We start from the raw sequence: 26474 nt of genomic DNA, 5'->3' as shown, positions 1-26474 counted from the left end.
TTTTATTATCAATAAAATTAATGATATTCTCACATAAAAAGTAAGTCATAGAAAGCATAGTACAGAGATGGTTGGTTGTAGTGCAAACATGACAGAGTTTTTCTGAGATAGCTCCACTCTATGAGAAGGAACACTCATTCATGTATTCAACATCTCAGATAAGCTACCCAAAGGGCATTAATAAGACTTTTTACTGCACAATCATGACCTTTTCCAAAGAATGTCCAAAATGCAAGCAGAGTGACCAGAAGGAAATAGTCCTGTGGTCAGAAATAAAGTTTAAACAGAAATAAATTATATGACATTAATGAAGTTCCATCTCTACCTCCAAAAAGCTGGGCATTAGCTTAGTCTCACTATATCTTAATTTCCAAGTTTTATAATAACGTTAAAAGACTGGTCTCTGCAATGAAACTGCTAGAGATTTAGTCTTAAATCCACTGCTAACCAACTATATGACTTGACTCAGTAAACTCTCTAGGTGTCAGTTTTCTTATATATAAAATAAGGATAATAATACATAAATTGGTCAAGAAGATAACATGAAGTAATGTTTATAAAAGACTTCACCCAGTAGCAGGCATATTCAAAGTGCTCAATAAATGTTTTGGCTGCCATTTATCTGTCTCCATCATGGCAGCTATTTAAATCGTGGGAGTCACTTCCCATTTATCTGTATCACTCTACATCCCCTAAAATCCAATACATAGTGTATGTTCAATCGGTATTTGTTGACTTGCATTCTTGTTGATCACAGAAAACCCAATTAGGTCTTTAGCATCCATGTGAAGCTTATTTGGAAAACCCTTCAGAGTTAATTGGTGCTGTGCTCTCAGTAAAGCATGGCTTCCTTGGTAGCAAGAGGGGAAAAGTCTATATTTTAAAAGGTTTCATGGACTGCCAAGAACTGTTATAAAACAATATTTTGATGAGTTATACAGTAAATGAATCAGAAACATATGAGCTTAATTTCCCTGAAAATACATGTGGGTTTAAAAATGAAAGGAAAGGAATCTTGGCACACTTTGCTATGCCAAACCCAAAATGTTAGAAAAACATTTTAAGATGTTAGGATGCACAAATCCTAAATGCAGCTCAATTTGCTCATCCTTAAGTGGCCTGCTCCCAATGTACCTGTTGAGTCTGGTCTGCCATAGTCATAATGAGGAAAACCTAAAAAAGAAAAAAAAAAAAAAAGCACATTGGCATAAGACAGGAAACCAGGAGTTCCAAGTCTAGGCCTGGGCCTGCCACTGGCTAGCTGTGGGACTCTAGATTAATCACTTAGCCTTCCTGGACCTCAGCTCAGGAAAATAGTCCATGACTTGCAGACCTCACAGAGTTGTTAGAAGCTGTTAGAATGGCAGTTTAAAAATGTGCTAAGCCCCGAATGGTAGGGACCAGGCAAAAAAGTGAGCTGGTGTCCTCAGGGCGGGACAAGTGTCCAGATGAGTCCAGATCAACATGCCAGAATAAAACAGGCATGAACAAGATGAATACGTGACCAGCTACAGATAACTCTTCAGCAAAATTAAGCAAGCATCCATGGCAAATTATCTGAACCATTCATGTCACCAGTCTCCTCAAACCTCTTGCATCTCCTGCCTTTGCAGAGCAAAACCCCACCATCAAGGTAGCTGGAAACCTCAAATGTAAGGTCTTCGACATAAGTTGGACCCACAGCGATCTTTCTCAACTCTTCTACTTCCATTATTTCTATTCTATTTCCAGCTCTGCTCTTTTCCATTATGCTAGCCCCAGACTGATAAGTGAATTCAAACTCTCTTCTAAAACTACCATCCTCTTATTTGCAGCAAATTTGGAGTCAATAAGCATTAATGAATCAATATTATTCTCATCTCTCTATTTATTCTTGTCCATATGCACCTATATTAGATAACTATTGCAGTGTAACATATTACCCCATAACTTAGCCCCTTAAAAAGTGCATTATCCCACAGAGTTGCAGATGGTGGGAATTGAGGAGTATCATAACTAGATACTACTAGCTCAGGATCCATCACATTTTTGTACTCAAGTTGTCAACAGGGACTACAGTTGAGGGAAGACTTGGAGTGGGGGGATCTATTTACAAGTTCCCTTAGGTGGTGGTTGGCAAGTCTCAGTTTTTGTTGGCCCAGGGGCCTCTGTTTTTCATTGCACAAGCCTCTCCATAGGGTTTCTGACAGGTTCTCAGGAATGGCAGTTGGCTTTCCCCAAAACAAGTGACCAGGAGAAAAAGAATACACCTAAGACATAAGTCAATCTTTTATGAACTAATCAAGAATGTGACACACTATCAGTCTTCCCATATACTACTGGCCACACAGATCAATCCTAGTGTAATATAGACAGGGAACAACAACAAGGTGCAAATATCAAGAAGTGGCAATCACTGGGGCCACCTTGGAGGTGGCTTCCACACCACCGACACTCTCATCTGGATGTTTCCTTCAGCCGAGATCTTGGCCCATCAAGTCCCACCTCCTCTGGGCTATATTGTTCTCTGTCATTCTCCTGGTGCTCTACCTGCCCTTGAAATTATTCTCTCCCTGTTTATGGATTCCCATTTCCAGCCTTAAAATGTATTTATAAGTCAATCGGAAAAGGACATACATTATATGGTCTCACTCATTTGCAGAATATAAAAATTAGTGAAAGGGAATAAAGGGAAAAGGAGAGAAAATGAGTGAAAATATCAGTGAGGGTGACAAAACATGAGAGACTCCTAACTCTGGGAAGCAAACAAGGGGTAGTGGAAAGGGAGGTGGGTGGGAGGTTGGGGTGACTGGGTGATGGGCACTGAGGGAGGCACTTGGCGGGATGAGCACTGGGTGTTATGCTATATGTTGGCAAATTGAACCCCAATAAAAAAACTGAGCTATAAAGGTCAAAAAAAGTGTATATATACATATATATATTATACTTGTACTTGACTAGCTACAGAAAAACCCTATGGCACCTCAGGAGATTACTATACCTAAACATCCCCCCTTTTTAAAAACAGTAGAAGTTTAACTCTTTTGATAGTTTTAAGGCTTATGTCATTTGTTTAGTAGAAGAATTATGCCACTGTGTTCACAAGTGATTAAAGTAGTAAGTGAACTACACATTCCTGGGTAGGGACTAAACAAGACTGAGGTCAGCCCTATCTGAAATGGCTTGGTGCCAATGTCATCCCAAGGGCCTCCATACTGGTCAGTAGCAAACCTGTGCAAATAAATCAGTCCTTATTCAAAAAATAAGTATTAAATAAATGAAGAGAAGTCAAGTTACCTGGATACAGGGCATAGACCAAATAATGGAAACATGATGTGTCAGTTCCTCATATTTTTCATATATTCAAATCTGCAAACAGGGAACCCAAAGCTTCTGAAGAGCTAAAAAGATAACTTCCCTTGTTTCTCTCATATTCTTATTTCTTATAATTAGTATCCCATTGTCAAAGGGAATCTATGCAAACATAAAGTGCCTGATTTTCCCATTCCAATAAATAAAAAAGTACCAGTAGTTTTTCCTATTGCAGCATTCCAACCATACCTCTACTACTTTCTTCTTTAGTCAAGATGAACTAAAGAAACTATTTCAGCCTCTGGACCTAGACTACCCCCTTCCAACCCTTCTTTGTGTAGAACTACCCTGTGACCCATCAGTGTTCATATCTTCTCTACTTACTCATACCCTATTAGTTTTGTTCCCGGATTATTTACAATGATGTGTCCATGCAACACAGGATGAGTGACATGTTGGGGGAAAATATAAGCCATGGTGACTTAGCCAAATATAGACTTTGACTTTTTCACACACAAAAAAAGAAGATAGGTCTTCCATGGCCAACTGGCTAATTTAGTACCTTTCTGTGTAAGCATCATTGAGTGTAGTTTTTGTCCTCATGCTTGTGAGTGCAAAAGATTGTAACTGATTGCTTCAAGTCCAATATTGCATCAGTGTCCTAGGCAGTAACAAGAAATGCAAGGGTAAAAGGCATGTGGCATCTGTGTCTACCCTATTTAAAGAGTTCTCCTGGAATCTTCACTTAATGACCTTAGTTACATTTCATTGACGAGAACTCATTGCCATCACTACTGATTACCAATCCCAGCCACCTGTAAAGGAGTTAGGATATATATTTTTGAACAGGGAACATTACCTCTCTGAACAAAATCAGGCCTCAGTTGGTACAGATGAAAGAGAAAAATAGATATTGAGGGATTTCTCCAGTTTCCATTTCAAAGAATCCAGAGCAAGACAGGCACCATGGTGATTTCTATCGTGTCAATTTACCGAAGCAGCAACCGAGTATCCCAGAATCTCCTTTCCTGTAAGGTTCTGGGCGAAAAAGGACAATTTGAATCAGATTACAAGGTAGGAGTGACACAACAACCATACTCTTTTTATGCCTGTGTGGTCAGTACAAAACACCAGGAGCTGTCGTGATCATGCATGTTGTTGATCTGCTGGCTTGTCTTGTGACCATGAGGCAGCAGCTGGGCACACAGCTCCTCTTTCTTCATGTCCTACAGATTTTATTTGCAGCACCAAACACAGAAGGAAAGGTACACATCAATGTTTGACCTACTTACAGAATTATATTAGTTCAAGTCCTTGTGATAAAGTTCATATTTTGAATCGTTCTTAGAGGTTCTATTTCTCTTATCAAATAATGGCTGATTAAAAAAAATTCTCCATTTGGTAGATGAAGAAACTGAATTATCTGATGACTTCCCAACATTGAAGCACGTAGAAAGCATCCTACTCGTAGTAGAAAAAAATCTTCTGTTACTGATCAGCATGGTGAAGAACAAAGTGCCGTGGATACCAAAGTCAGAGAGTCATTGGTTTATGTCCCAGATATGCAACTTCCTGGAGGTTTGACCTTAGGCAATGCAACCTCTTGAAGACTTGGTTTTCTTATTTGTAAGACAAAGCTAATTGTATACCTATCTTTCAGGATTTTTGTAAGTTTTATGAATAATATACATAAAAGCCCAGCACATTATTTAATAAAAAGTAGATGTTTCTAGAAATCCTGGCTGCTAATGAACAGTTTCCATTATACCAATGGAAAATAAATAAAAATATCTTTTAAGGAGCCACACATCATAAATGCAGGAAATCAACAATGAATTGTATTAGATAATATAAACAGGAAATTTGTCTGATGATTGATCATTTAAGACAGAATTGATGCCTTCTTTCCCTCTCTCCCCCCCACCACTATCCCACTGCCATCTCAGTGTGGAGATTTAACAAATAACTTGCATCTTTTCCAGTGCCATTTAACTGCCTTAAATATAATTTAAAAAATGTTTTGATCCATTAATAAACAGACAAATATCTAGGTAGAAAAACAAACAAAGAGCATTAGTGAAAAATTGTCAGGAGAATGAATGGTAATGGCAAAGTCATATATTAAAATATATTCATTCTGGGCAGGAAATATACAAGATGAGCCTTGCAGAGTACTGGTTTGCAGAGCCCAAGTAAGGGAATGCTCGAACGAGAATAAGAAAGAGTTGCAATGATAAGGATATGTCACAGTGACACAGGAGCCACTAAAAGTGCTCCCAAAGGTCAAAGCTGGAACAATCTAAGAAATCAAACAAATAAAGTAGTAATGTACTATATCCCAAAATATTAAATAAATATCCATGAGGTCATACTGATATAAATAAATGAGTGGATGATACATAGGTAGATAGATGATAGATAGATAGATAGATAGATAGATAGATAGATAGATAGATTAGATAGATAGATAGATGATAGATAAATGTATAATAGAACAATCTCCCATGCAGAAAAATTCCAAATAATTTATGTAGTTAACTGACCTAAAGGAGGTGAAGGATAACTTTGCTCCTTGAGTGCAGGACACACAAAGTGACTTTCTTCCAATGAGTACAGTATGGAAAAGGAGAACAAAAGAGAACTTTCTAGCAGAGGAACTGACAAACAGTACTTCAGCCAAGTGATCAGGTCAACATCAGCATTTATAAGTCATTTGATAGCATATACCATAGACATAATGTAATAAAAATGGCACTTCACCTCTGTTATCTTCCACATAACTAGAAGTATAATCATGAAAGATATCTCAGGAAAACCTCAATAGAGGAATATTCTACAAATACCTGACTAGTACTCCTCAAAATCATCAAGGTCATCAAAAACTGAGAAAGTATGAGAAACTGCTGCAGCCATAGAATGTTATAGAGGCTATGTAATACAATATCGTGAATAGGATTCTGAAAAGAAAAAGAACATTAGGTCAAAACTAAGGAAATCCCAATAAAGCACTTACTTTGGTAATAATAATGTATCAATACTAGTTCATTGATTATAACAAATGTATCACACTAATGTCATATATTAATAATAGAGGTAAAGGTGTATAGGAGTTCTCTACTACCTTCACAATTTTTCTGTAAATGTAAAACTATTCTTTTGAAAAAAGTTCTAAAGAGATGCTCATTATCATTTTAAGAAATTAATAACTTTTGAAGGGTACCATTTTTTCATATGTTTTACTGGCAAAGAAATTCGGTGTCAACCAGAAAATAGATACTCAAACTCTGGAAGTATAAACTTATACAACTTTTCTAGAAAGCAATTTGTGTTATAAAACAGTTAAAAGCAGAATACACTTTGATTTAGCAATCTCATTTCTAAAGTGTATTCCTATGATGCTCACTTACTGTATAAGTGGGCAATTGTACAAGGATGCTTCTTGAAGCTAAATGCTTATCAGTATGAAACTAGTTAAGTAAATAGTGCTGCTAGTTACTAGTTAAATAAATAGTGCTTATCCAGCCACTAAAATTATGCACTTGGAAAAATTATGCTCGTATCCAAGTTTTGATTAAAATTTTGCAGTATGGCCCTACTTCTATGAGTGTAGTACAATATTACATGTGTAAATTTACACACACACACACACACACACACACACAGAGGTTAAAATATTAGCAGCAGTTAATGGAGAATGTGGTATATAGAGATATCATTTTTCTATTTTTCTGTTTCTTATTGATGTTTATAAAGTATAATAAATCTATTTTATATGGTAAAGCCATATGATATCTGTTTGTTTTTAATTTTTAGACACCTAAGGAACACCTTACCTTGGTGAATGAGTCCGTAACTATGAGCCCCCTTCTGCCCTAAGTTGATGCTCAGAAAAAGAGGTTCTCAACTCCCAGTCCCACTTTCTAAGTGAAGCTCTTTGGATCTTAACCAGCTAGGGGAGTGGAGAGGGCTGGAAATGTGAACAAAAGGAAACTGAAGTCTTCAGTGGTTCAAAAACTTGACCAAGGTCCCACTGTTAGCGAGAAGCCTCAGCAGTATGCATATACTGATCTGTTTCATTCCAGAACTAGTCTTACAACCAATTTCCAGAAATTGTTTCAATTTTGACTCTAGTATGTCTTAGCTGTGTCAATACTGAACAATTTAAGTAATTTCTCAGACCTTTTCATTTATCATCTGTAAAACTGAGGTGGCTACACCCAGTTTGCAAAGTAATGTGAGAAAAGGATAATATTGCCAAAGTAGGTACTAAATAAATATTTCTTGAATGAATAGATGAATGAATGTCAGGACAATAAATATTAGCTAAACAGAGTATAATGACCATTTTTGTCGACATACTAGTAGAATAAGAGGTTCCTAATTATAAAACATCCTCTACAGGAATTATTCATCATAAGATACAAAACTGTGTATACTTTATTCACCACTAAGTAGTTTTTATCACTTTGATCTCCTTCAGAAGTGTCCATTCTTTCTCAAATGTATACTATAAACTCTTTTAAAAGGTGTTTATTTTTAATTTGGAAAAAATACTACTTGCCAAAATAATAAATATGTTATATATACATAGGTTTTTAAAACTATTGTATTATATTATATTAAAATAATTTTATTAATTTAATAATTGGAATATAATACATTAACAATAAGGATGTTTTGACATTAAGAATCTGTCAACATGATATCTAGAAAGATATTATAGATATATAATATATATATAGCTGGAAAATTTCTATAAAATCTAGAAGATATAGAAAAATTTGGAAGTGAAGCTATAGTCCAAACATTGATGCCTCTCATCAGCTAATTGAAATTGATATATATCAAGAATTACCTCACCATCAGGGTTATGTTCCCCCATTTTTTGTCAGTATTGGTCAATTATATGATGGCAGCATAAATACACATATGAAAGTTGATCTTCATAGGTTTTTTAAAAAATATGAATGTAATTTTTCTTTGACAATTGCTTCTAAAGGTACATTTCTTAGAAAAAAATAAACTCCAGTTTGTTCTCTGTATTTAAGAGTCTGGTTTTTTTGTTTGTCTCTTTTTATTTCTACATTTCCTCATTTGTTATTTCTTAAATTCCATTATATGACATATAATATTATATAGTGCATATAATTGTATAATATTTATGCACATGTGATATTGTATAATGTACTTAATTGTATATTATGATATACACATATAAACATATAATTTATTATATGTAAATATAAATTATGTAAAGTAACATACAAAATATTGTAAAATACATAAAAATGTACAACATAATCTAAAGAAAAAATAAATGAATAAATAAAATTCACACTATAAAGTAAATGGCATCTTTAACCCCTTAAAAATAAATAAAAATAGAAAGATACTAAATAAAATAAATAAGTCCTCTTTTGAAAAAGAACACAAAGCTGAGAGACAAGAAACTGAATTAAAACTCCTTAGCATTTAAACTTGCCTAACCCAAGAATTTCCACAGGCCTGATAGGGATGAGCTCAAGCTCTGTGGTAGGAACAGTGCTGTGGGTTTATCGGCAACAACGATGGTTAAAATCCAGGACCTTTATGACCTGCTCAGTGGTGGGTTTACATTGAAACTGTTATAAATTATTACAGAGGTGAAGCCAAGCCAAACAGTCCAACATAAATATATCTGCAGACACACTGGCTACTATATATTCTAAACACTGTCAGTAAATGAATAAACAGAGGTTTCTAAATCATTTAAGAAAATATATTTATTCATAAAATCAATAGTTTTTACTTTTCAGCTTGAACCCCCATCAAAAAAAAAAAAGACCTATTATATCAAATATTTTGGAATCTGTAAATCTCACGGACTCCCAGGTGGCTCCTTTCCTGCAATAATGGCCAGAACTTCATGTGTCTCTGAGCGATGTGTGAATGTTTTTCAGTTTGTATACTTGACTAATCACTACCTGTTAAAATTGTTCCACTGCATTACACAAATTAAATATTTGATCTCCACAATTTCAGCAGACTGACTCTTCATCTGTGTAAAGGGACAAAGAAGTATAACATGACAGTCTGATTTTCCTGGGGTTTTGGGGAAAGCAGCAAGACTGCTGGCTTGCCCATGTGGGTGAATCATAGCCAACCAGAGGAGACCAAATTTTGTGGTCTGCTTTTATTTGCCTAGTCATATAACTCAGGGCTTTAAGTCTGCACATTGTTGACCAAAACATTAATTGTGGCAAAATAGTTTGTGTCTGTACCGACAGAGTAAAACCAAAGTAACCCACATGTACGACCATGAATTAGCTTAAACAAGGGGAAAAAAGCTCCAAACCTCTGAAGTTAAAGTCATTGAGAGGTCTGCTGTTTTCAACAGCTTCAACAGAAATGAGGAACTTTTGGGGGCCGGGGGGAGGGGAACAGGGTTCGGGAGCTGCCTGTGGAAGCAGTAGGGATTGGAAGTCAAAGCCTTCTGGTTAATATTTCTTTCTCTCTGTGCTCCAGTATTAATCAATGTAATTGTCTTTCTCTGTCATCTGAATTTCCTTATCTATTAAACAGAGCCAACTTGTGATAGTCTGCAGCCCACTTTTCCTAAGAGTAATTTGCTTTTCCCTTTAGTGATAAGTGGTATCTATGAAATTTTGATGTAATCAACAGAAGTTGGACACTGGGGAGAAAAGCAAAACCAAAAATGTCAAACTGGATGTCATAGGATGTGAATGGTTTCTAAGGAAACTATGAAAGGAGATCCCCTAAAACAAACACATTTGAGTTTAGGATACAGGTCTGAGGGTGAGAATGAAAATTAATGCTAATTTTTTTTTTTTGTCATTCTACCCTAAGAATGTCCACTTTGAAGCTAAGCTGGAGACAAAACATGCCCTATTCCCAATGTCTTCATTCCATACCAGGCCAGCCTCCAGACATCAATGCAGTAGTCTAAGTTCCTATGAGTGAGAGATTTTTATCTTCTCTTAAACAGCTCCAGGACCCCATAGGGTGAAACTGTTTGCCAGGGACCTGGCAACAGTAACATCTGATAGTGGAAGATTATAAGAACTCCTGACTGATGGGTGATGGGAATAAACTTCCAGATCTCTAAATGCCATCCATCATAATGGGGCGGGAGAGGCTTTATTTGTTGGTTGGTTGGTTTGTCTTTGACAGAAAGTTCTTTAACATAGGAGAACCACCTTTATAATAGCATTTACAATAGAAATTGATGTCTATCCCACCCATGTGTCTTTCAAACAAGCTTGTTACGTTTCCTAGGGCTGCCATAGCAAAGCACCACAAAGTGGGTGGTTCAAACAGCAGAATCTGTTCCATGCTTCTCTTCTAGCTTCTGGTGACAACAGGCAAGTCTTTGCATGGTAAAGCACTTCAGCCTCTGCCTCTGCTGTCACATGCTTCTCCCTGTTTGTCTCTCCCCATTTCTAATAAGGACACCACCCAATTCCCAGATGATCTCCTCTTAACTAATTACATCTGCAATAACCCTGTTTCCAAATAAGGTTACATTCTGTGGTACTAGAGGTTAGGACTTCAACATGTGCTGGGGGAAACAATTCAACTCATAACACCAATCTATTTATATATCATACTTCTTCCAGTTTATAAAAATATTTCAGCCTTAAATGCTCATAACTAGCAGTTCTCAAAGTGTGGTCCTACAATCTGTAAGACATTCTCAAGGAATCTGCAGGACCTTCTTAAGGAACCTATAAGGTGAAAACTATTTTCCTGATAATACTAACAGTTATTTCCCTTTTATACTCTTTTTTTTTTCATGACTATACAGCGGACTTTTCCAGATTCTTTACAATATGTGATGACATCATCCATCTGATGACTAATAGAATGAGTGTGTATTATCATGTTTTTCTAGAATTTTCTAATGTTATAGTTTTAGAGAATAAATGTGTACATTTTCTGAGATTAACTTAGGCTTATTCCTAGTACTTCTACTGTACTTGTAGCTTTCTTTGGAAATATCTGCTTTAATCTCTGTATTCCATTTTTATCTAAAAATCATTTGTTTGAAATTCTAAAATTTCCCTGTACCAAGGGGAAGAAGAAATAAGAAACAAAAAGAAATAAGCACACTTGTACTTATTTTTACACTTGTGTCTTAGGCTTAAAAAGGGAGAATGGAACACTTGTTCTAGCCCTACATATGTCACCTTTTACATTTGAATATGTAACAGGGGCACCTGGGTGGCTCAGGAGCATCTGGGTGGCTCAGTGGTTGAGTGCCTTCAGCTCAGGTCATGATCCCAGGGTTCTAGGATCAAGCCCAACATCCAGCTCCCTGTGGGGAGCATACTTCTCCCTCTGCCTAAATCTCTCTCTCTCTCTCTCTCATCCGGCTCCCTGTGGGGAGCCTGCTTCTCCCTCTGCCTAAATCTATCTCTCTCTCTCTCTCTCTCTCTCTCTCTCCCTCTCTCTCTCTCATGAATAAATACATAAAATATATTTTTTTAAAATAAATAAATATGCTGAACAATTTGCTGAAAAAATATGCTGAAAACTGTAATATGAGGAAATTACATGGAAAATTTTAAAAATGAGAGTGAAAAAATATTTTACTTGATCACATCTCATGCAATACAACATTCTTTAACAGTATTATGGTGCTGGGATGCCTGGGTGCCTCAGAGGTTGAGCATCTGCCTTCAGATCAGGGCACAATCCCGGGATCTGGGATAGAGTCCCACATCGGGCTCCTTGCACAGAACCTGCTTCTCCCTCTGCCTGTGTTTCTACCTCTCTCTCTCTCTCTTTCTCTGTGTGTGTCTCTCATGAATAAATAAATAAAATCTTTAAAAAATAGTGTTATGGTGCCAGTTAAATTGAGATGTTATTCTGAAATTAAACATTCAGAGTTTGAGAAAAAGAAATTGAATATTTTAAATAAAGGCATAATGAACCCTTTAAGCCAACAATTGTTTGGTACAATTTTTCAAACTTAAAAAGCCATTGAAGCATGTTGTAGGGCATGTTACATATTGCCTTGGCTAAAGAAGAGCAATCAATAGCTAAGAGCTTAATAAAACCTTGCCTAGGGATGCCTGGGTGTCTCAGTCTGTTGAGCATCCAACTCTTGGTTTCAGCTCAGGTCACAACCTCAGGGTCCTGGGGTGGAGTTCTGGGTTTGGCTCCGCACAGGCGGAATCTTCTTGTTCCTCTCCCTCTGCTTTTGCCCTTCCCCTTATTTATGCGTGTTCTCTCTCTCTCTCTCTCTCTCTCTCTCTCTCAATCTGTCTCAAATAAATAAAATCTTTTTTTAAAAACTTAAAAGTAAATAAATAATAAAAATTAAAATTAAATCTTGCCAAATTGACATTTCCCAATGTCTGCTGAATGAAGTCAGTAAAAGAAATCACAGCACTGCCAGTTTTCAATGACACAGTAACTTGTCAAATGAAAGATGTAGCTGTAAATATGAAGACCTCCACTGAAGAATTGAACTTAAGTTGTTTTTCACCATTGTAGATTTGCAGGAAATTTTTTTAAGTGAACAGGAAAAGTCAGTATTACTTAAGAACATCTTTAGTAAAGAACTATAAGTTACTAATGTTATTAAATATCACCTCTTGATGACAAGTCATGTTTTAATATTTCATGTGGTGAAATGGGATATATCTATAATAGTGCCTCTGCTTCAGAGTTAAGTCTGATGGTTATCTCCAGGACAAACACTGATGCAATCAATTGAATTAAAAGTTAACCTACTATTGGTGGGTTTGTTTTTTGGGGGTTTTGGTTTTGCTTTTGTTTTTGCTTTTTCATGAAATACCATTTTTATTTAAAAGAATGACTGACAAACTATGTTTGTTCAAACTTGATTATTAAACAAACATTTCCTTGAACACTAATGAAGTGAGACTGTCTAGTCAAGAAAAACAACATACTGCAGTTTTTGCTGCCAAGGATAAAATTCAAACTTAAAAGTGAAAATTAGGGTTTTGGAAATCTTGCATCCTTCTCTGTGAGATTGACAGTTCTCGATTCACAAACTTTTCTGTTAAGATTGGTGGTGATATTAACAAATGCAAATATCAGTATTACTTTAGATCTAGATAATTCAGTGACCTAATATTTTTTCAAATGACCATTATGCCATGTTACAAAATAGGTCAAGATGGACCAATGGATTTTAGTGTAATAGAAAACCCAGTTTATTAATATGGTTTCAGATTACACATTGCAACCAGCCTGTTAGAAACTGCTACTTAGCAGTTCTATCGCAATGTCTAGGAAGAAATCCACAATTATCTGAAAAGCTGATTACAGTGCTCTTTCTTTGCTCGTACACCTGTGTGAGACTGGATTATCTACATATATTTCAACCTAAACAATATATTATAAGAACTGAATGCAGAAGCTGATAGGAGAGGACTTGTCTTCTAGTAAACCAAACATTAGAAATGACAAATACCCACCATTTGCTTCAACGTGGATGGAACTGGAGGGTATTATGCTGAGTGAAGTAAGTCAGTCGGAGAAGGACAAACATTATATGTTCTCATTCATTTGGGGAATATAAATAATAGTGAAAGGGAATATAAGGGAAGGGAGAAGAAATGTGTGGGAAATATCAGAAAGGGAGACAGAACGTAAAGACTGCTAACTCTGGGAAACGAACTAGGGGTGGTAGAAGGGGAGGAGGGCGGGGGGTGGGAGTGAATGGGTGACGGGCACTGGGGGTTATTCTGTATGTTAGTAAATTGAACACCAATAAAAAATAAATTAAAAAAAATAAAAAAAATAAAAAGTTTTGCAAAACAATAAAACAATGACAATCTTCTCACGAGTAGATTTTGTTTCCAATATAATATTTTTGCACAAAGTATGTAGGTTAGCACTTCATAATTCATTATTACTTTTAAATGAATTAATAAGAGTGAATGGGTGACGGGCACTGGGTGTTATTCTGTATGTTAGTAAATTGAACACCAATAAAAAATAAATTAAAAAAACAAAACAAAACAAAAAACAAAACAAAATCACCATCATTAAAATAATAACAAATCTGAGTAAATGATGGTGGCATTAATGAGTCAAACAAGTTTCAATTCTTATTGATTAATTGGTGAAATGTATATCATAAGCACTGCAAATCTACCTTAAATAAATGTAAGAGTGGAGAAGGGAGCTGTGGTTTTTATAAAAAAAAAAAAAAAAACACATTTAAATAAATGTAAATAAATAATTAACATCTCTTTGGGGTTCTCAATATTGTTAATACTAAAAGAGATCCTAAGATCATAAAGTTTGAGAACTGCTGATCTAAATAATCACTGAGGGGCATCTTGGTAGCTCAGTCGATTGAGCATTGACTCTTGATTTCAAGTCAAGTCATGATCTCAGGGTCCTGAGATCCAGCTCTGCATTGGCTGTGGCTCAGTGGGGAGTCTGTTCTCTCTCTCCCTCTGCCCTTCCCCTGACTCCACCCCCCCAAATACATACATACATATATACATCTTTAAATAAATAGAAAAATTAACAATCACTGATAATCCTTCTTTACCTATCTCCTTGCTCTTTGAATCCAATTTGCTTTAATTCAGTTCTGTATTCCTTATCTCAAAATCATAACTCTAAGCCCTTGCTGGTATAACCCTGTGAGGGAGAATCACTGTCTCACTCTCCAGAACACTATATTAAAAAGAAAGGGGAGAAGAACAAAGGAAAGAGAAGAAAGAGGAAGGGGAGTAGAGGGGTATGGCTGGAGAGGTAAACATCCTGTCTCATCCTCGCTCTATAACACAATCCAGAAACTAAGGTGTTAATACCTGGGCAACAAGGAGCTTCCAGGACCCAGACCCAACACTAAAGCATCATCTGTTCTCACCTACTGATGCTGTGTTCTACTTGCTATTAAATGTTTTTAATCATTCTGACACAAAACTGCTAAAAGGATTAAGTAATACAACATATGTAGAGGGTTAGCACAGTGCCTGAAACATAATTTGCTCAGTCAGTGTTAGATGTTGTTATAATTAAAATCTCTTCACCCTACTCCTAACACTGCCTGTTCCTTGACTTGTCTCTTGAGCTACAACTATATTTTGCCCTATCTTTCCACAATAGGGCATCATCAGCCTTAAATTATTCAATAAGGATTGAAAGAATCTCCAGAATATTCCAAAACAATGTTTGCTTTGGGATGCAACCCAACACCTTTCAAAGGAGCCTGAACAAAGTGTTCAGGGCATATGCATACCTTCTAAGCATTGGCTTTAGCTGCCCTTTGACAGTTGCTAAAGGAAAAAGAGCAAACTTGCAAAAATACCCCTGAGAGACTTCTTGGTATTTGAGCCTGGCTCAAGGCAGAAAATATGAAAAGCCCTGTGTGAAAACCTGTCTCTGGTTAGAGACCTCTGGCCAGCAAAGACTGACCCCAATACTCTTCATAAAGCAAACAAGCCTCTGCAAACCTGGCCATTCACTCCCAAAGCAATTCAAATTCCAGCACTGGGAATCTAACTTATTACTAATACAATTTCCTTCATAAGGAGATGTTGGACACAGAGTATATCCCAACTAGGGCAATTCTGACCCCCAATCCTTCCTATTTTACTTAAGCTGTAGGTGTATTTACACAAAAGTCTGGGCAGCATTAAACCACAGCTAGTCAGAGAGGTCCTGGACGCATGGACTAACTCATCCTTCCCCACTTGAAAGGCATCTTTTGGCCCTGGAATTAGCCAAAGGAGTTTCCGGTTCACTGGGAATCCAGGACTCTAGCACAACATGGCTTTTGGTTTTGTTTTGTTTTGTTTTCCTTTCCCTACCTGTTCAACCAACAAGCAAGCTAAGACATTAAGTATTTTTCCATGGCTCTCCACAAATGCAAATGCTGCTTCTGCTCACATATAAATGAAGCCTTACAGTTTATAAAGTGCTCTCTTACCTGTTTCCTCATTTTATCCTCACAGAAGCCCTGAAAGTGAGGCATTGGAAGTGCCAGTCATTGTGGGGTAAAATAAAAACAACTGCATCTGGAGTCAAGACAATTGAGCGGAAAGTTCAGTGCTGTTAGTAACTGGCCATGTGATCTTATATCAGTTAAGGTTTATATGAACCTTGAGAGACCAAAAAAACACTAAAATAATAGTGGTTCAGGTCTGTTTGTCATATAACAGAATCCAGAATTTTACAGTCCAAGGCTGGTAGGGTGAAGCCTAAACTTTTATTATTCCACCATTCTTAACATGTGGCTTCCACCTCATACTTTAGGACAGCTGCTTTGACTTCATCCATCCAGCTCACAATCCAGCCATCACAAGGGAAGAGAAGATGAAGAAGAAAGGGAGCACAGGGTACATAACATCTATCTCCATGCTGCCATATCCATCTTCTACTTATCTCTCATTGGTTAGAACTTGGTCATATGACACAGGGACGGACCTACCAGCAAAGAAGACTGGGAAATGTGTCTTATTTCAGATCGTGTGGCCAACTAAAAATCTCATTGGCAAAGAATAATGAGAAAATGAATTTTGGAGGACAACCAGCAGGTTCTGCTATTACCTTAAGCAAGTTATGTGTATTCTCTGAACCTATTTCTTCATCTGAGAAACATAGAAACCCTTAATTCACAGGCTTGTCCTTAAGCAAAGCTGCAGCAGCTTCCTGGTCATGATTCACCAGCTTTGAAATAGATGATGCCAGAGTCAGAGACTTTATTCCTATGATATGTGAGCTTCCACAACACTAGTGTGGATTCAACAAGAACGTGGCAGGATAGTGGAGATCTCAGTCCAAGCACAGAGAAAGAGATATTTTTGGGTGGGATGGAGATGGAAGCAAAAGTCAGCACTAAGGAGTGCTTTGGTTGAATTTATTTAGTATGTGTCAAATTGCTTTATTCAGTCATATCTATGGTGTTTGATTTGCAAGCAACTCAAAACAAAGGTAATGTGATGAAGTGGGAAGGAGAAGAGCTTATGTGATTACTCAGAACTACAGCTTTTTAGTAGCATTGGATATATTTTATATGTGTATATTAGGTGTTTATAGGGGTATGTTTCTAGAAGAATTAATCCAGTTTTAAGGACTATGGTCAGTGTAGACAATGATAAGGGTTACATGAGAATACATGCCAAACAGTTTTGTGAACTATTTATTATCACTCGAATGTAATAAATGCTAGTAATATTATAAATAACCAATACTATCTTATCATACTTTTGTGATTTTAAGCTACCATGAATCTTCAGTGTCCAAAATGAATGGTTCTGAAAATGAGATTTAGGGCCACTATAGGCCAAGGACCAAAGAAACTTACCCTTTGGTTGAGAATACAGTTCTCAGCTACTCCCCAATCTTAACCAAGAGATAGCTTTAGAATGGAGTAGAGGAGACCTGGTTTCCTGATCCAGTTCCACTATTTACTAGTTTTGTGAGCTTTGGAGGTAATTTTGCCAAACTGAGCCTCAGCATACCCACAAAATGAAGTGATATGTGAAGCAATACGTGTTTATCCCAGAGATAAAGTTCCATATAGATCCTGTATCCACATATTAAGCAAATATTAACAGAATAATTTCTCTGTGTCACAAGCTTTGCTAGAAGCTAATCAGCTCTAATGCACTAAAGTAAAGCAGTATTAGGCTATGATTAGGAGTGTAAGTATGGGAGGCAGACTACCTAGGATTGTTCTGCTTCTTGCTGGATGCATGATTCTGGGCAAGGCACTTACCCTCTCTGTGCTGAAGTGTTCTCATCTGCAAAAGGAAGATGATAGCAATGCGTTCTTTACAGTACATGCATGCAGATGCATGTAAAGTGCTTCTAGAGTAGTTTCTTTTTTTATTTTAAAATATTTTATTTATTTATTCATGAGAGAGAGAGAGAGAGAGAGAGGCAGAGGGAGAAGCAGGCTCCATGCAGGGAGCTCGATGTGGGACTCGATCCCAGGTCTCCAGGATCACACCCTTGGCTGAAGGCGGCACTAAACCGCTGAGCCACTGGGGCTGCCCTAGAGTAGTTTCTGTATATAACAAATGTTCAATATATATTAACTAGTATTATTATTGATGTTGTTGTTGTTCTAGCAAAAGCAACTGCTTAGTCCATTCACATGTACTTCTTATCCTTGGCTTCACTATCCAGATCTTTCAATGGATGTCATTTTGGGCAACTTCTACAGGTCCAGCAATTGACAATGACTTGGAGATCCACTATCTATTTCTTACAGGCAGCCCTAGAATTGTTCCTGTTGTTATCAGAAGAAACTCATGCTTTGTCTAAGCTCACACTATTGGTAAGTAGTAGACCTGGGATCTGAATGAGGTTTTTCTAGTTCCAATGACTGTGTTTTTTCAACCTCAACCTATTTTATTTTTATTTTTCTTCTTGATATTTTCTAATTATTTGTTTATTCCACCTCTCTGATTAGAAGGAAAAGGAATTCTGCTGAGTTCACCCCTGGATGCTACCTACAGCATAAGGGCCCTGCTGTTTGGCATAACACTCAAGGCCTCCAAGGCCTGATCCTTACCTACTTCTCTAATCTCTCTTCTCATTCCCCTTCACTGCTCTGTCATTGATATACTTCCTTCCTCTTATTGAATTTTCTGCAGCTCTTTGGAGAAGGTTTCCCTCCAATAACCCATGTCTTTGATCTTGCCACATATTCTACTTTCCATGCTCCTCTTTCCTCTGCTCGTGCTATGTGATAACTCAGCCTTCTTCTTTAAAATTCACCTCATAAAAGGCACATCAGGGGTGCCTAAGTGGCTCAGTTGGTTAGGTGTCCAACTGGTGATTTTAGATCAGGTCACATAGGAGTCCGTTTGGGATTCTCTCTCTCCCTTTCCCTATGACTCTCTCTCTCTCTCTCTCTCTCTCTCTCTCTCTCTCTCTGTCTTTAAAAAAATAAATAAATAAGTTTTTAAAAAAGAAAAGGCACATCATAACTTATAGAGGGAAGGGATAGTAAGAGAAGGCTTCATTGAAATCCATTGCAACTGAATATTTATAGCATCCCTCTACTTCTGTAGAATAGGGGTAAGATATGCATTTCCTTCATTTCCTCTAAGATGTAAGCTTTCCCCTAAATTTCCAACTGAAGTCTCATTCTTTTAGACATTTATTGACCTCAGACTCTATGACAAACTCACTTAGAGAGAAGCTGACCCTCTGAAGGTGCAGTGTACACTAACCACATCCCTAAATATATGCAATTATCCCTGCTCCCCAAATGTAGCCGGGTATTTATCAAGATAATTTGCAATTTGAATCAACGCCATAGATATGACTGAATAAAGCAATTTGACACATACTAAATAAATTCAGCCAAAGACTTTCTGTGCATCCTAATTCCTAGTTTGAGCTCAGTTTTCTCCAACTGCTCTTGAAAGCATCAGTTCAGCTGCATTGCATCTCTTGGGGCTGAACTGTATACATGTGCACATAATTATTATGTTCTAGTTTATGACACATCTACTCCAAATAATCACACATGCCTGACCTCATGCCCACTCTGGGAAAATGGGACAATGGCAGTCAGTGTATTTGCATTATATGTCCTGGGAGTGAAACAGACAAGAGAAGACAATTTTGTTAATTCTCTGACAAAGACTAACTCTTCAAACTCTTGAAGAACAATAATTTTTAAAATACCACATTAGAGTAATACCTTATCAGAGCTGTACAAAGAACTTTGTGAAAAAAGGGTTTGTATTTTAGTTGTAGGAATTATCCTACCAGCTAGACATGTAAATGGGCTCTAAATAAAATACAAGCTTTGTTGGTATTGCAGAAAGAGCACAAGGATGGAGTTGGAACTCAAGACAAATTCCAGCTCTGTTACATGTCATGTAACTTTGAGCAATAACCTTAAACTCCACTAAACCTTGATTATTTCGGCTATAAAATTAAAATAGTAATAATTTCTAGTGCCTGGAAGTGCCATAATCATTAGTAGATTATCTATGCTACTACTTGTCTTGGAAACTAGAGCCTTAGGGATGAATGCAGGCATAAATATAAGGACTTCTTACAGAGAGAAGAAAGCCTGTGCTGTGACTGAAAGTCCAGCTAAAGCTGAGTAACCTCCATTCCTGAGTCTAAGTTTCTGCTCTGAAAGCTCAGCGATCTAGTCACAGCAGCCCCAGAGATGATCAGTTTTAGAGAAACCAACCAAAATGCACAGCAGATGATGAAGGTAGATCACAGAATGTTACTATAACTGGAAATCTGAATTTGAACCCTATCTTAAAACTACATTAAGAAGTTACATAGCTATTTATCCAAAAATGGAAGTAAGCCCACATCGGTAGTTATTGCAAAGCTTAACTGAATTATGAATAGGCACTAGAGAAAGCTGAGATCTCCTAAAACTAAAATAGGAAAGTGTGTGTATGTGTGTGTGCATGCGTCCTGGTAGATCTCAGAAGGAAAGAGTGGGGAATGAGGAAGAAGGATGGCAAAGAGAGAACTGACTAGAGAAATGACTTCTCAATGACTTGTTGGAAGAAAACAACTATAAGGTTTATCTTAAAGTTATTTGTGCTGATCTAATATGCTGTTATCTCAAAACTGCAGAGATTGTTTCCAGGCCTACTCTGGCCTTGTGCATATTGTATATTTTATGTTGTTATGAAAGAGAGTTTGAGTTTCCTGGATCAATGGCAGATGAAAGATAAAGGAATAGTCACAAAACCCCAATGAGCAAAGATAGCAAATTAGGGCTAAAAGTGACCCCAAGAATGTGAACATGCCTCCTCTGCCCCACCATGGAAAACTCTCAGAAATATTGGGAAGAATATTGAACTCTTCCACAATGACATGGAATGGGGGATTGCGATGATCTTACCTAGAACTTAAGGAGTAGACATACATGCCATGTTTTCAAAGAGGAAAAAGAATGAATCCGAAGAATGAGATTATATGAAATCTTTACGAGTGTCTGCTCTCTCTGCCGTTATGCTCCTTAAGAATCTGTTTTAATCAGAAGTATACTTAGAGGAGTGGAAAGTCAAAATATAAAAATGTAATGATTTTTTTTAAGTAGGTTCCACATGCAATGTGGATCCCAGCGCTGGGCTTGAACTCACAACCCTGAGATCAAGACCTGAGCTGAGGTTAAGAGTCAAACTTTCAACCAATTGAACCACCCAGGTACCCCATTAATGTAATGTCCTTAAGTAACATTCTTTTGTAAGATTCTGGATTTTCACAAAATAGGGGTGATCTCTGAAAATTAAGAATAGCCTCCCCAACTTCTATTGACCAAGATGCCCTCTCTCCCAGGCAATGTTGGGACATATTGACCATGTCTTCACCTACTTCTCTCTTGGATGTACTTTTCTGATTAACTTCAGCTGGTGTTTTTTCTCTCTCTTCTTTTCATTAATAGTATTGTCTACAACTCAACTTTATCATGTTCTTATAGCCCAAACATTGCTAGCTACCTCCAGAATGGAATAACCTCTTGAATGATTCACACTGCCATTTTAGGCTTCTTCTTTCAGGATTGGTTAATTTTCCCCCACCATGTGCTGCCTTTGCAATTTAGATTTTGGAAAGTAATCTTATTGTTTTTGTTCCCAACTCCTTAATAAATAAGGAAATGTAACCTTGTGTAAGGAAAACTAGTGTCATGAACTTAGAGCCCAGTCAATGTTCAATACATATCAATCTCCTTTTTTTCCTGTGGGGGATAGAAGACCATCACAATCTATTAATGAAAAAGCACTTCATAAGAGCTAAAAAGAGTTGTGAGTTAATGACAGAAGCTGCCGTGAAAAAATATATTGGCAAAGTCAGTTAACAACTGTAATGTCTTTCACACAGGAAACTAGTAAAGTGGATTATAACTTAGTTCCAATGGTATGGTCGAGATTGAATGAGATTATTGATTACCATTTCAATAAAACTGGGCAAAAGAGTTTTGATTCTAAATTTGTCTGGAAGTTCACACAAGTCAGTATAGACTAATAAAATTAAAAAATCGTTAAAAGTGCTCATGCCACTAATATAACATATATCTGGCAAGCTTATCTTTATATATCTGTTTTCTCTCCTAGTTTGTGAAATCCTTTAAGGTAACACCTGTGCCTAATTAATCTTCTAACCCCTAGTAATGCCTACTACACAATAGTATATAGATATTTACAGAATGTGCATTGATTCCACAACTGATCTTTCCATTTATGAAATAACCTTGTCCATGGAATAACCATATGTACTTTAATGTAATACTTTGTAAACATTCAACCCTTTTGCTGCATTTCTTTCCAAGGGCTAATATTTCTTCTCTATCAGGGTAGAGCTTTTGTAAAAGAACGAGAAAATAAGAATGGAAGATTGGGGTGAGGCAGAAGTTTTTCTTTGGGGTTTGGGTTTTTGGTTTGTTTCATTTTGGCAGGACTACTCAAAATTTTAATACTGAAATATTTGCCACTTATCAAAACAACCCCTCCAAAGATGGGATGGAAAGAACAAAATAAGCAAATATGTTTGACTGCTACAGAACTCAGAGAATCTTCACTTCTCTCATTGTGCATGCTGATGCTGCCTGAACCTCTTGGCCACTGAAGGAAAAAAAGCATATCTCCCCATGAGTCATGGACTGGCTCTAATCTGCTAACAGATGAAGGAAAATAGAAAACAAATATTGGGTTCCTGGAAGGGGATGAGTGGAAGAAAAATGAATTGAAAATGTGTTGTGTGTCTACTTTGCACCACATGTTATGGGTAGAATGATTTTCTATGGTTTGTACAGTCTCATAAGAAAGACAGAATATGGTTACCATTCTAAAGATATGGGAACTGATGCACTCACAGTTATATAGCTAGTAAGTGGCTGGGATGCTTAAGTAGGTCTTTTGGGTTCAAAGCTTCTATTTCTACTAAACCAGTATTTTCTGTGTACTTTTGAGTAAGAGAATCACTTGGAGCACTTGATATGATATATGTTTCCAGGTGTCCATCTGGACATCTTGACTTGGTAACTCTGGGATGAGGGTAAGCGAGTGAAATGTGTCAGTTACACGACCTAGCAAGCCTTGTGCCACCTGCGGCATCACAATATCTTCCCATAGACACCCAAAATATCAAAATATCCCAGAGTGTCAGAATAGCCCAAGATGGATAAGAAGCTAAAGGGCTTTAAGTATCTCCATCATCCCCCTTCCCTTCCAGTCTTTGTCTATCCATTCCATTTAATGAACAAGAAAAATATATTCATGTCATGTCACCTCAGCTTAAATCACCGCTTTCCACAGATTGATCCTGCTAAAACTATCCTATACAAAAATTTAGAAGTCCACTCTGGGAGGGCACTTAGTTTGGACAATGTCATTCTAGAAAGTCTAGGCAAAAAGGAGTAAGTCAAATGATTGTTCACGTTAATGTAGTTTAAAGGGAAATTTCTCTCTCTTTCTCATCTCTGTTTTTCTGTCTCTGCATCTGTTTCTGCATCTCTGTGTCTCTGAAACATGGATGGATCATCTGTGAATGCCTACCTCTTGCCACTAAGCTTTGAAGTATTTATAAGCTCTCATTTATTAAATGAGGTTTCTATAACCCTCTCTACAACATTATTTCAAAGGAATAAACAATTAAGCTGGTGTTTGTGAAACATTTCCTTTGAAGTGCCCCAAATGATAGAGAAAAGTTACTTGGGCTCCTGGGAGCTGTGAACAAAACCACATCATCCTACAAAAAGTGTGAAACTCATTTAAAGTTTCCCCTTTTCTTAAACTTTCATATGCACTGAGCTTTCCGATATTTAAGAAAAAGCACTTCATACTTAAATGTTAAATATCTTAACTAAATATTAAATGGATTTAATGAAAATTTAATTACTTTAATTGAATAATAAAATTATTTAATAAAAATTAATGAAATAAAGTAAACTTTAAATATTTAGATTTAAATATGGGCTTTCCATATTCAAGATACATTTCTATTTGCTTTCATTAAAAACTATATTTTCCCAGTATGAATAAAATTGAATCTTCATGCATATTATATGTAACACATTTAGATATATGTATATATTTTTATATTTGTCTTATCTAAAGGCTTTGTCATCCCCGTGCACAGATGAAGACACATGATATTTATCTGTGACTATGTATTAACACTTCAGCTTACTAGATCAGCTAACTTTCCCAAGACAGTGTGATTCAAGATGGTAATCCCTTAAATAGGAAGTGAGAAAGACAAGCCACAAGCAGTGGTATGAGTTTACCCTGATGTTGAGTGTTAAGTAAAAGATAATCTATTAGTCAGTAGGAGTAGAGGTATGCCTTGGCGTTAGTCAGACCTGCTTTCCAAGTCCTCTCTCCCTTGACCCCAGACTAAGTAGTAGTGCCTAAATTATTTTCCAGATTACATGTTGCTTCCCCATACACCATCACATTCAATCTTTGTATTAATTTTACAGAACTCACAAACCAGAAACTGCAATAAGGAGCAGCAAGATTATGACTTGCCCAGAAACATAAATAGTCTAGTCTCTCTTCACTCTTCTACAGTTCTTTCACTCCCAGCAATATCTTAGACCTTGTCATAAACATAAGACAGATTTAGTCAATCATGATGGAACTGAATTTGTTATCCCTATTTAACAAGACTGTGAGTGCAAAACTTAGAATTACAGCTCAATCTTTCCATACTTCTGAATCTGGGGTCATTAAAAACCTCATGCTGTTTGCAAAAATGCTAATGATAATTTGACTCATATTTGTGCACCTCCCCACAAACCAACTTTTAGATTATAAATATGGAACTGTGCACTGCCCAACCAAAATGTCTCCTTCTGAGTTATTGCCGGAAAATCAAGGGACTATATTTTAAGTTCCAAAGGGCTAGACTGAAGTCAATATTTGTAAATATTATCTAGTGTATTTTTTCTTCTTAGTGGTCCAATCTTAGTGGATAACAAATAATCCAAATTGGATTGGGATCTGCACTAAATAAAACCCTCCATTTACATGAAATGTGGTCTTTAGCAGAATGGTGGTGGTATAAAAAAGAGGCACAGTTCATCTCAGAAGCTTTGACTCTTTATCATCCATCAGTCAAGGTGAAAAACTCTCTAAAACTCTAATGAGATTAGATTTAACATAAACTTCCTGAGCTGAATTTCATTATTGCCAAAACAAATAGAAGGAAACTATTTAAATATTTTCCAGAATGCCAATATTGGGACCTACTCAGCTTTTGACTAACAGAATTTTCAAGAGTTTATCCTCTCTCAAAGTATCAATAGTCACTTAAGTTTTATATCTAATAAGGACATCAGGGACACCTGGGTGGCTTGTTCAGTTGGTTAAGCATCCGACTCTTGATTTTAGCTCAGGTCATGATCTGAGGGTCATGAGATTCAGCTCCAGGTTGACCTCTGTGCTCATCAGGGAGTCTGCTTAAGATTTTCCCTCTCCCTCTGCCTCCTTCCCTCTCTCAAATAATAAATACATCTTTAAAAATAATTTAAAATAATAAAAAGGACATTAAATAAGTGTAATTGCAACTTCTCCACTAATGAAAGATATCCTGTTAGAACTGAACCAAACATTGCTCCAAATGTCCAGTAATTGGTACCGTTACTTCCCAAGGAACATCATTCCACTGTTGAACATAAAATTATGTCATTGGATACAACCAAAGTGAAATGAAATAACTGTAAGCCCATACCGTAGCCCCCAGACAAGGAAACGAAATAGTGATAAATTTATTGTATTCTTACAGCCAGGCTTGATATGGTTATGATGAAAATAGTTAATAGTTGAAACATCTGCTAGAAATCTCATTCAGTTAAAAGAAAACATGCAATAAGTTCTTAACTCACTAGTGATTATTTCCATTTTCAGGATCTAGAGAAAAAGAAATACATGTGGAGATTTTTTTTGTAAGAAGTAATTACTAGTTATATGGAAATGATTTAAACTTAAAAAAAGGATTAGTACATTATATTAAATTTCACATAATTGAGAAAATCAACTTGGTACAAAATTGGACATGAAGCAACTATCAAAAGGCCAAAAATAAAAACTCGTTCAATCTCATGATATCCATTCACTTACCTATTACTTTTCCACTATTTGGCATTTATTGTGCATCTACTGTGTGCCATTCTCTGTGAGCAATAAAGGGAATAAAGATGGAAGGAGCTGGCAATCTAGAAGATAGCTGACTGAAGGAGCTGGCAATCT

General features: G+C 36.6%; 1 long non-coding RNA gene across 2 annotated transcripts; it reads right to left on the bottom strand.

The window, feature by feature from the left end:
- On the bottom strand, positions 1–26474 carry LOC140621125 (uncharacterized). 2 transcript variants are annotated; one of them, XR_012020852.1, is made up of 3 exons: positions 26346–26474; positions 4151–4329; positions 1–1173 (listed from the first exon to the last, which is right to left on the bottom strand). It is a non-coding gene; the product is annotated as an uncharacterized lncRNA (long non-coding RNA). The 2 variants fall into 2 exon arrangements; XR_012020851.1 differs by lacking the exon at positions 26346–26474 and adding an exon at positions 16214–16632.

This window comes from Canis lupus, chromosome 2, assembly GCF_048164855.1.
Source record: "Canis lupus baileyi chromosome 2, mCanLup2.hap1, whole genome shotgun sequence".
NCBI classification, from domain to species: domain Eukaryota; kingdom Metazoa; phylum Chordata; class Mammalia; order Carnivora; family Canidae; genus Canis; species Canis lupus.
Note: the sequence above shows the minus strand (reverse complement) of the source record. Positions and strands in the feature narration are given on the sequence as shown.